At 37.1% G+C, this 11576-nt stretch overlaps 1 pseudogene; it reads right to left on the reverse strand.

Annotated features, from left to right (window-relative positions):
- Positions 1–4142: 4142 nt before the first annotated feature.
- Positions 4143–10739, reverse strand: LOC131490768 (non-histone chromosomal protein HMG-14-like; annotated as a pseudogene).
- Positions 10740–11576: the final 837 nt, after the last annotated feature.

Below are 11576 nucleotides of genomic sequence, written 5' to 3' on the forward strand. Positions count from 1 at the left end.
ATGTTTAGAATCCTCAATTTGCAATTTATATAGCTCTCACAGTCCACAATTTAAAAAAAAAATTTAGGGGATTACCTTCTTTGGTTCTACTTCTTTGGCACTTTGAATTTGTAGCACAATAGAACTAGTATTTTGAAATCAGAGTTCTTTTACCTTATTATTTTATAAACAGCTAACACTTTCAATTAAATTTTTCTAAAGCTGTAAGGATACTCATATTTGACTCATAAAATAAAGGGCTTGGATTTAAAGATTTGGAAATTTCTTTACTTCATTTACTTTTGATTATTTTTTTAAATTTTACTTTAACAGATTGTTCTCATTGCATTGCTTGAAAGTGTTAAAATCTCTCTTTTATGTGATTATAATTTAAGCATAAGGTAGATTAGAGAACATTTATTCATTTATTTATTTGTGAATGTTTATAATAATAAGCATTTATTAACTATGTATATAACCAACATTATGAAAAATACTCAGAATCTGTTCTGCCTACATGTTGTTAATAACTCACCCGGAAAAACAGTATCAACATATATGCTGGATGTCACAGTGAAAGAGATACTACTCTCAAATTTAAAAGAATTTGTTATAGTTAATATTATAAAATAAATAAAATAACCAAAATATTGTGTTAGAACTAGGGCAACTGCACAGGTCCTTTGATTTTATGTGCACAGCAAGATGGACTTTCTTGCCCTCACCCAAATACTTTTCCTTCTTTCTTTTAAGATTATAATTTCTTTCTTTCCTTTTCTTTCTTTCTTTTTTTTCATCTTTATTTAATCTCAACTTAGTTAGCATACATTGTAGTATTGGTTTCTGGAAAAAAAGAAAAAAACAAGATTATAACTTTAATCAGTACTGGGAGTTCTATTCAAGATTTCTATTCATATTGGTTAAGTAGGTTGATTCACCTCCCCACTCTCACCATTTCACAGAATCCTACTGAAAAAGCAGTAACTAAAAACAAAGGGAAATAGTCATAAAAACAAAGTGGCTTGAATAGCATTCAGGATATTAACAAGCAGTTTTGGAAGAAAAATGGCAGATGAATTCATTTTGATTTTAAAAACTACAGCTCAGAGCCCCTCAGGAAATTGCTGCAGTGTCAAGCTGCAAGAATTTCAAACTTTACTGAATATTCTACTGACCTTAGCTTAATATTGCAAGCATACTGGAGTGCCACAGTGTGTTAATAATAAGGAATGTGTCAAATAATAATTTGTCTACTTCAGGAAATTATTTGTTAATGTAGACAGTGTACACTGGGTCAACCATTAGCTGTGCCTAATGTCATACCCAAAGTGACTGATTTGGGATCAGAAGTGAAGTATTCTTCCCGTACACTGAAAACTATAGAAATCTTATGAAAGAAATTGAAGAAGACAAAAAGAAATGGAAAAACATTCTATGCTTATGGATTGGAAGAAAAAATTTGTTAAAATATCGATACTACCCAAAGTAATCTATACATTCAATGCAACCCCTATCAAAATAACACCAGAATTATTCACAGAGCTAGAACAAACAATTCTAAAATTTGTATTGAACCAAAAAAGACCCTGAATAGACAAAGTAATGTTGAAAAAGAAAACCAAAGCTGGAGGCATCACAATTCCAGACTTTAAGCTGTATTACAAAGCTGTAATCATCAACAGTACGGCACTGGCACAAAAACAGACACATAGATCAATGGAACAGAAAGAGAACCTAGAAATGGATCCCCAAATGGATGGCCAACTAACCTCTGGCAAAGCAGGAAAGACTACCAAATGGAAAAAGGGTAGTCCTTCAGCAAATGGTGCTGGGAAAACTAGACAGTGACATGCTGAAGAATGAATCTAGACCACTTGCTTACACCCTATGCAAAAATAAACTGAAAATGATGAAAGACTTAAATGTAAGACAGGAAATCAAAATCCTAGAGGAGAAAACAGGCAACAACTTCTTTGGCCTCAGTGGCAATGATTTCTTACTTGACATGTTTCTGGAGGTAAGGGAAACAAAAGCAAAATGAACAACTGGGACCTCATCAAGATGTAAAACCTCTGCACAGTGAAGGAAACAATCACCAAAATGAAAAGGCAACCATCAGAATGGGAGAAGATATTTGCAAATAATATGTCAGATAAAGAGTTAGTATCCAAAGTCTATAAAGAATTTATCAAACTCAACACTCAAAAACCAACTAATCTAGTGAAGAAATGGCCAAAGGACATGAACAGATGGTTTTCTAAAGAAGAAATCCAGATGGCTAACAGACACATGAAAAGATGCTCAACATCACTCATCATCAGAGAAATACAAATCAAAACCACTGTGAGATACCACCTGACACCTGCCAGAATGGCTATAACTAACAATTAGGGAGACAACAGACGTTGGCAAGGATGCAGAGAAATGGAAACTTTTTGCACTGCTGGTGGGAATGCAAACTGGTGAGCCACTCTGGAGAACGGTATGAAGGGTCCTCAAAAAGTTAAAAATAGAACTACCCTATCACCCAGCAATTGCACTACTAGGTATTTATCCAAAGGATATGAAAATGTTGATTCAAAGGGGCACATGTTTATAGCAGCACTATCAACAATAGCCAATGTATGGAAAGAGCCCAAATGTCCATCGACTGATGAATGGATAAAGAAGATGCTGTATATACAATGGGATATTAGCAATCAAAAAGAATGAAATCTAGCCATTTGCAACAATGTGGATGGAACTGGAGTGTATTATGCTATAGAAATGCTATAAATGAGATGCAAAATTAACTAGATACAGTGGCAGCAAGAATGGAAGAAGAAGGAGAGGATAGAATAGGCTAAATAGAGATAAAATTATGGAAAATGATGAAGCTGAAAGAAAAGAGGGAAAAGAAATTACTAGATCATGAGGGGAAAAATGGGGAGCTAAGTGATTCCATGAAATGAAACACTATCCATAGCATAGGAGTTCAAGAAAAAGAGGAGTGAGATAAAGGGGCAGAAGGTTTATTTGAACAACTTATAGCTAAGAACTTCCTTAATCTGGGGAGGAAACAGTCTTCTAAGTCCAAGAGGTACAGAGAAATCCCTTCAAAATCAACAAAAACAGGTCAACACCATGACATATCAGAGTGAAACTAGCAAAATATAAAAATAGAGAATTCTGGAAGCAGCTAGGGACAAATGGTACTTAACCTACAAGTGTAGACACATAAGGGTAGTAGCAGACCTGTCCACTGAAACTTGAAGAAGTGAGTGGCAGGACATATTCAGTGTGCTGAATAGGGAGCATATGCAGTCAAGAATCCTTTATCCAGCAAGGCTGTTATTAGAAGGAGAGATTAAGGTTTTCCCAGACTAAGGACTTCATGACCACTAAATCAGCCCTGCAAGAGATCCTAAGGGGGACTCTGTGATGGAAAGCAGCAAAGACTATAAAGGACTGGAGACATCACCACAAACACAAAACCTACAGATAACACAATGGCACTAAATCCATATCTTTCAATAATCACTCTGAATGTAAATGGACTAACTGCCCCAATTAAAGACATAGGTTATCAGAATGGATAAAAAATAAGATCTATCTATATGCTATCTAAAAGAAACTCATTTTAGACCTGAGGACACCTGCAGATTGAAAATGAGGGGATGGAGAACCATCTATCATGCTAATGGAACATGAAAAAGAAAGACAGAGTTGCCATACTTATATCATACAAGCTAGATTTTATTTTATTTTATTTTTTTCTTTCATAATTGAGTTTTTATTTGTTGTTCTGAGGATCAGTACAGACAATTCAATTTGTACATAATTCTTAACGTACGTACCGAAAACCTAAAAAAAAAACCATGTAGCTGTGGTTCTTTTCTCAAAGTTATTCCAGTGACCTTCCAGCTTAAAATTTGGAGACAAATTTCCCTTAACAGTGTATCAAGTACCCGTATCTTCAAATGTTGATATGCTGTTACACTGTTGAGTCCCATTAATTCACAATTTAATGTCACATACGCTACATACTCAAATTTTCAATCTCGCATAGCACATTAACTTACTAGGAAACTGGACTACCACAACCAAGATGTTGGTCCAGTTACTAGGAAACTGGACTACCACGACCAAGATGTTACAGAATGCACAAAATTCTGACAGGGAGAGCCAAGATCAAGGAGTGGTTTTCTTTAGGAAACAATTCTACCAAAAACAACATGGGAATAGAAGTAATTTAAAATGTTCAAGACATATTAAATGCACGACTGACTCCAAATTGCCATTTTAGTATGCTTGATATTATACGATATAAAAACTACCCCATCTATGGAATGTTAAGCTGACACCCAAGACGATCAAAGCCTCCCATATTCAATATCCCATTTTCTGGTTGTACCAAAAAATAAACAACCAGCAAATGATTTCACCTCTTCAAAAAAAGCATTTACACTTAAAAAATGGGATGAGGTGGGATTCCCTCCTTCTTAAAAATGTTTCTAGAGCTACTAAAAAACTTGCATTTACAAAATAGTTGATAAAAATATTCCTCTGGATTGTACAAGAAGGGAGACAGGGACCACTGGTAAGACATGGGATATGATACTAATCAGACTTGGCTTCTTTCTCTCCTGCTTCATCAGAGGCTGGACTCTCCTCGTTTTTAGTTTCTCCGTTTTCTGCAGGTAAGTTTTCTTTTGTTTCTTGGTTAGCCACTTCAGCCTGTTTTCCCTTTGCTCCCCTTTTTCCCTTTGCATTTTTTTGTCTTAAGATTTCTCCTTTCCCGCCGCCTTTTTTGGTTTCGCTTCCACTTTTGCAGGAGCAGGTTTAGCTGACAACCTCGCCGACCTCCTCTTGGGGTCCTCCTTCGCCGCCCCCTCGGCAGAGCTGACCTTCCTCTTGGGCACGTGGTGGCAGGGCGGGCACATGCCGGGTGCCGGGTGCCTGCGGGCCACCACGCGCCAAGAGCCTTCATGAAGCTGGGCTGCCTGGCCGCTACCGCTCCTCCCGCCGCCCGAGCTGCTGCGACCCACAGCAGAGGCCACAAACTAGATTTTAAAACAGTTTAGCAGTGCCTGGGTGGCTCAGCTGGTGAAGCATCTGACTCTTGATTTCAGTTCAGGTCATGGTCTTGCAGTTTGTAGGTTCAAGCCCTGCATGGGGCTCATGCTGCTGATGGTGTGGAGCCTGCTTGAGATTCTCTCTTCCCCTCCACCACTCATGTTCTCTCTCAAAATAAATAAAATTTAAAAAAAAAACAATAAAAAATAAAACAAAGACTGTAACAAGAGATAAAAAAAAAAAGGCATTTTATCATAATGAAGGGGGCTATCCATCAAGAAGATCTAACAATTGTAAATGTTCATGCCCCAGCATGAAGCACCCAAACATATAAATCACTTAATCACAAACATAAACCAATGTATTGATAATAATACTGAAATTGTAGGTGACTTTCATACTCCACTTACAACAAAGAACTGATCATCTAGGCAGAAAATCAAAAAGGAAACAATGGCTCTGAATGACATACTGGACCATGTGGACTTAAGACATATTTTCAGAACTTTTCATCCTAAAGCAGCAGAATACACATTCTGCTGCAGTGCACGTGGAACATTCCCCAAAATAGAAAACATACTGGGTCAAAAAACAGTCCTCAACAAGTACAAAAAGATTGAGATCATACCATATATATTTTCAGATCACAATGCTATGAAACTTGAAATCAACCACACACAAAAAAATTGGAAACCCCCAAATACATGGAGGTTAAAGAACATCCTACTAAAGAACTAGGAAATTAAAGAAGGAATTAAAAAATACATGGAAGCAAATGAAAATTGAACACGACAGTCCAAACCTTTTGGGATACAGCAAAGGCAGTCCTAAGAGGAAAATATATTGCAATTCAGAACTATCTCAAGAAGCAAGAAAGGTCCCAATACACAATCTTACACCTAAAGGAGCTAGAAAAGCAGCAGAAAATAAAGCCCAAAGCCAGCAGAAGAAGATTAGAGCAGAAATAAAGTATATGGAATTAAAAAAAAATTGTAGAACAGATCAATGAATCTAAGAGCTAGTTTTTTGAGAGTAAAGAAAATTGATAACCCCCCAGCCAGATTTATCAAAAAGAAAAGAAAGAGTACTCAAATAGATAAAATCACGAATGAAAGAAGAGGGATTGCAACCAACACCACAGAAATACAAATATTAGAGAATACTATGAAAAACTATATGCCAACAAACTGGACAATATAGAAGAAATAGACAAATTCCTAGACACCCACGCACTACCAAAACTCAAACGGGAAGAAATAGAAAATTTGAACAAACACATAACCAGCAAAGAAATTGAATTGGTTATCAAAAATCTCCCAACAAATGAGAGTCCTGGGCTAGATGGCTTCCCAGGAGAATTCTACCAGATTTTTCTTTTCTTCTTTCTTCCTTTCTTTCTTCTTTCTTTCTTTCTTCTTTCTTTCATTTTTAAATTTACATCCAAGTTAGTTAGCATAGAGTGCAACAATGATTTCAGGAATAGATTCCAGTATTTCATCCCCTATATATAACACCCAGTGCTCATCCCAACAAGTGTCTTCCTTTTTTTTTTTTTTTTTTTAAATTTTTTTTTCAACGTTTTTTATTTATTTTTGGGACAGAGAGAGACAGAGCATGAATGGGGGAGGGGCAGAGAGAGAGGGAGACCGAATCGGAAACAGGCTCCAGGCTCCGAGCCATCAGCCCAGAGCCTGACGCGGGGCTCGAACTCACGGACCGCGAGATCGTGACCTGGCTGAAGTCGGACGCTTAACCGACTGCGCCACCCAGGCGCCCCCAACAAGTGTCTTCCTTAATGATCCTTACACATTTAGCCCATTCCCCCACCCACAACCCCTCCAACAACCCCGTTTCTTCTCCATATATGATAGTCTCTTATGTTTTGTCCCCCTCCCTGTTTTTATATTATTTTTGCTTCCCTCGCCTTATGTTCATCTGCTTTGTATCTTGAATCCCTCATATGAGTGAAGTTATATGATATTTGTCTTTCTCAGACTGACTAATTTTGCTTAGCATAATACCTCCTGGTTCCATCCATGTAGTTGCAAATGGGAAGATTTCATTGTTTTTGATTGCCGAGTAATACTCCAATATATATATATATATATATATATATATATATATATATATATACCACATCTTCTTTATCCATTCACCTGTCAATGGACATTTGGGCTCTTTCCATACTTCAGCTGTTGTCAATAGCATGGTTATAAACATTAGGGTGCATGTGACCCTTTGAAACAGCACCCCTATGTCCCAATACAAATATTTATCCAAATACCTAGTAGTGCAATTGCTGGATCTTAGGGTATTTGTATTTTTAACTTTTTGAGGAATCTCCACACTGTTTTCCAGAGTGGCTGCACCAGCTTGCATTCCCACCAACAATGCAAAAGAGATCCTCTTTCTCTGCATCCTCACCAACATCTCTTGTTGTCTGAGTTGTTAATTTTAGCCATTCTTACTGGTGTGAGGTGCTATCTCATTGTGGTTTTAATTTGTATTTGATTCTATCAGACATTTAAAGCAGAGTTAATACCTATTCTTCTCAAAGTGTTTCAAAAACTAGAAATGGAAGGAAAGCTTCCAGACTCATTCTATGAAGCCAGCATTACCTTGATTCCAAAACCAGATGAAGACCCCACATAAAAGGAGAATTACTGGCCAATATCCCTGATGAACCTGGATGCAAACTTCTCAACAAGGTATTAATAAATCAAATTCAATAGTACATTAAAAGAATTATTCACCACAATCAAGTGGGATTCATTCCTGGGCTACAGGGCTGGTTCAGTATTCACAATTCAATCAATGTGATATACCACATCAATAAAAGAAAGGATAAGAACCATATGATCCTTTTCAACAGAGGCAAAACAAAAGCATTTGACAAAATACAACATCCTTTCTTGATAAAAAAAAAAAAAAAGGAACCCTCTAGAAAGTAGGGATAGAAGGAATATACTTTAACATCATAAAAGCCATATATAAAAGGCCCACAGCTAATATCATACTCAATGAGGAAAAACTGAGGGCTTTCCCCCTGGGATCAGGAACATATCACATATGTCCACTCTCAGCACTGTTTTCAACATAATACTGGAAGCCTTAGCCTCAGCAATCAGACAACAAAAAGATACAGGAGTCCAAACTGGCAAAGAAGTCAAACTTTCACTCTTTGCAGATGACATGACACTCTACATGGAAAACCCAAAAGACTCTACCAAAAAAACAACTAGAGCTGATACACGAATTCAGCAAAATCACAGGATATAAAATCAATGTATAGAAATAGGTTGCATTTCTATACACTAGTAATGAAGGAAAAGAAAGAGATATCAGGGAAGCAATCCCATTTATAATTGCACCCAAAAAAATATTTAGGAAAAAACCTAACCAAAGACATAAAAGATCTATACATTGGAAACTATAGAAAGTTTATGAAAGAAATTGAAGAAGATACAAAGAAATGGAAAAACATTCCATGCTTATGGATTGGAAAAACAAATATTGTTAAAATGTCGATACTACCCAAAGCAATATACACTTTCAAGGCAATCCCTATCAAAATAGCACCAGCATTCTTCACAGAGCTAGAACAAACAATTCTAAAATTTGTATGGAACCAGAAAAGACCCGTATAGCCAAAGCAATGTTGAAAAAGAAAACCAAAGCTGGAAGCATCACAATTCCGAACTGCAAGCTGTATTACAAAGCTATAATTATCAAGACAGTATGGCACTGACACAAAAACAGACACATAGATCAATGGAACAGAATACAGAACCCAGAAATGGACTCACAAATGTATGGCCAGCTAGTCTTCGACAAAGCAGGAAAGAGTATCCAATGGATACAGTCTCTTGAGCAAATGGTTCTGGGAGAACTGGACAGTGACATATAGAAGAATGAAACTGGACCACTTTCTTACACCATACACAAAAATAAATTCAAATGGACAAAAGACCTAAATGTGAGACAGGAAACCATCAAAATCCTACAGGAGAAAACAGGCAGCAACCTCTTTGACCTCAGCCACAGCAACTTCTTACTTGACGTGTCTCTGAATATAAAGGAAATCAAAGCAAAAACGAACTATTGGGACCTAATCAAGATAGAAAGCTTCTGCATAGTGAAGGAAACAATCAATAAAAGTAAAAGGCAACCTACAAAATGGGAGAGTATATTTGCAAATGACATATCAGATAAAGGGTTAGTATCCAAAATCTATAAAGAACTTGCCCAACACAACACCAAAAAAACCCAAATAGTTCACTGAAGAAATGGGCAGAAGACATGAATAGACACTTTTCCAGATGGCTAACAGACACATGAAAAGATGCTTAACATCTCTCATCATCAGGGAAATACAAAGCAAAACCACACCTGTCAGAATGGCTAAAATTAACAACTCAGGAAACATCAGAAAATCTGAAGCAGGCTCCGGGTTCTGAGCTGTCAGCACAGAGCCCAATGGGGGCTTGAATTACCCTATTACCCTATGACCCAGCAATTGAACTACTAGGAATTTATCTAAAGGACACAAAAAAATGCTGATTCCAAGGGGGCATATGCACCTCAATGTTTATAGCAGCACTATCAATAGCCAAATTATGGGAAGAACCCAATGTCCATCAACTGATGAATGGATTAAAAAGATATGTACATATATGTATTATATAATCCCAGTGGAAATATAACATGTGTGTACACACACACACACACACACACACACACACACCCAGTGGAATAATACTCAATGATGAAAAAGAATGAGGTCTTGCCATTTGCAACAACGTGGATGGAACTGAAAAGTATTATGCTATTTAAAATAAGTCACTCAGATAAAGACAGATATCATATGATTTCACTCTTATGTGGAATTTAAGAAACTTAACAGATGATCATAGGGGAAGTGAAGGAAAAATAAAAACAGAGAGGGAGGCAAACCATAAAATACTCTTAAATACAGAGAACAAACTGAGGGTTGATGGGGATGGGTGGGGGGGGGGGGGTTGGGAAGTGTGTTAAATATGTGATGGGCATTAAGAAGGGCACTAGTTGGGATGAGCACTGGGTGTTATTTGTAAGTGATGAATCACTGGGTTCTACTCCTGAAGCCAAGACTACACTGTATGATAACTTGAGAATTAAAAAAAAGTTATAAATTTTTATAAAAATGCAAATAATTGCATTGGTGTCCTCCACTCATTTTTTATATGAAACTATTGTCAAAATCATATACCGTCAACATTATTCTTTTATTATTAGAAAATGTTTAGGGGACCCTGGGTGGCTCAGTCGGTTAAGCACCCGACTTCAGCCTAGGTCACAATATCGCCATTCCCGAGTTCAAATCCCTCATTGGGCTCTGTGCTGACAGCTCAGAGCCTGGAGCCTGCTTCAGATTTTGTGTCTCCCTCTCTCTCTGCCCCTCCCCACCCCACTCTCTCTCTCTCTCTCTCTCAAAAATAAAATAAACATTAAAAAAATTTTTTTAAGCGTTTACATTTCAGGATCACTTTCTCATTTTTCCTCAGATATTTCCATGAAGAAATTTGAAAAGAAAGTGAAATTTGTCTGTGATTATATCCAATCACCTATGAAGAATATCAAATTATTCTCATTTATTGGCCATCCCAATGGCATACCTGTAAGGCTGACAAGAACACAGAAAGGTAATAGTGCTCCTTACCAATCATGGTTTCGGGAGTGAAGCCCTGATATTTACAACCTGAATATCCTCTATATTAATCCATGTGAACATATTAGGTCACTGTAATATTAAGCGTTATTGGTAGGTGCCACATGTACAACTATAGGTGGCTTTCCCTACAAAATCTGCACACTATCCATCCTGTTCTGCCTGCATTGCAGCGCCCCCCACCTGCTGTAAGAGATGTGCATGCTGGTGTTCAGCATTCTCCAACAGGAGGCTGCCCTGTATTCCTTTGGGGACTTTTTACCCTTGCAGCTCTGCAGCCATGACAAGCTCTGTGATTGCTCCATTCTACCTCCTTTCTATTATAACTGAATCTGACCTTTCTGTCTTATCTGACACAGCCATTGCAATTGATTTAAAGTCCCTTTGAAAATGTGTGGTCTCTGCTGCAGAATGAGGGAAAATGATTCACAAATGGGAATGTAATGGAGAAGTGGGCTGATGGGGCTCCTGATTTTCAAGAGTTTGATGAAACAGCTTTTTCAGCTGGTATTTGTGGCCTCACTCTCTCTTGATATAAGTCCCACATGTGATTTGCCTGGTAAAGGAATCCAGGAGCCAGAGGTGTGGTGGATTCTAGGCCTGTTTCTTTAAAAAGATCTGGAATCTGGATCCATCAGTGTACTCCATCATTTGTGTTATTCTTCTCATTAGAAGATAATTTTTGAGCATGCATTTCCAATTATGTGTACTTATTCATTTGTAAGTTGCATGGCTATCATACTTTTCTATAATTTTGTTATTAATATTACAAAAATAAAAACATTTTAAAGGAAGAGATAAAATAAATAATAATTTGAAGTTTTGATATTTTCTT

Source organism: Neofelis nebulosa, chromosome 12 (genome assembly GCF_028018385.1).
Source record: "Neofelis nebulosa isolate mNeoNeb1 chromosome 12, mNeoNeb1.pri, whole genome shotgun sequence".
Taxonomy (NCBI): domain Eukaryota; kingdom Metazoa; phylum Chordata; class Mammalia; order Carnivora; family Felidae; genus Neofelis; species Neofelis nebulosa.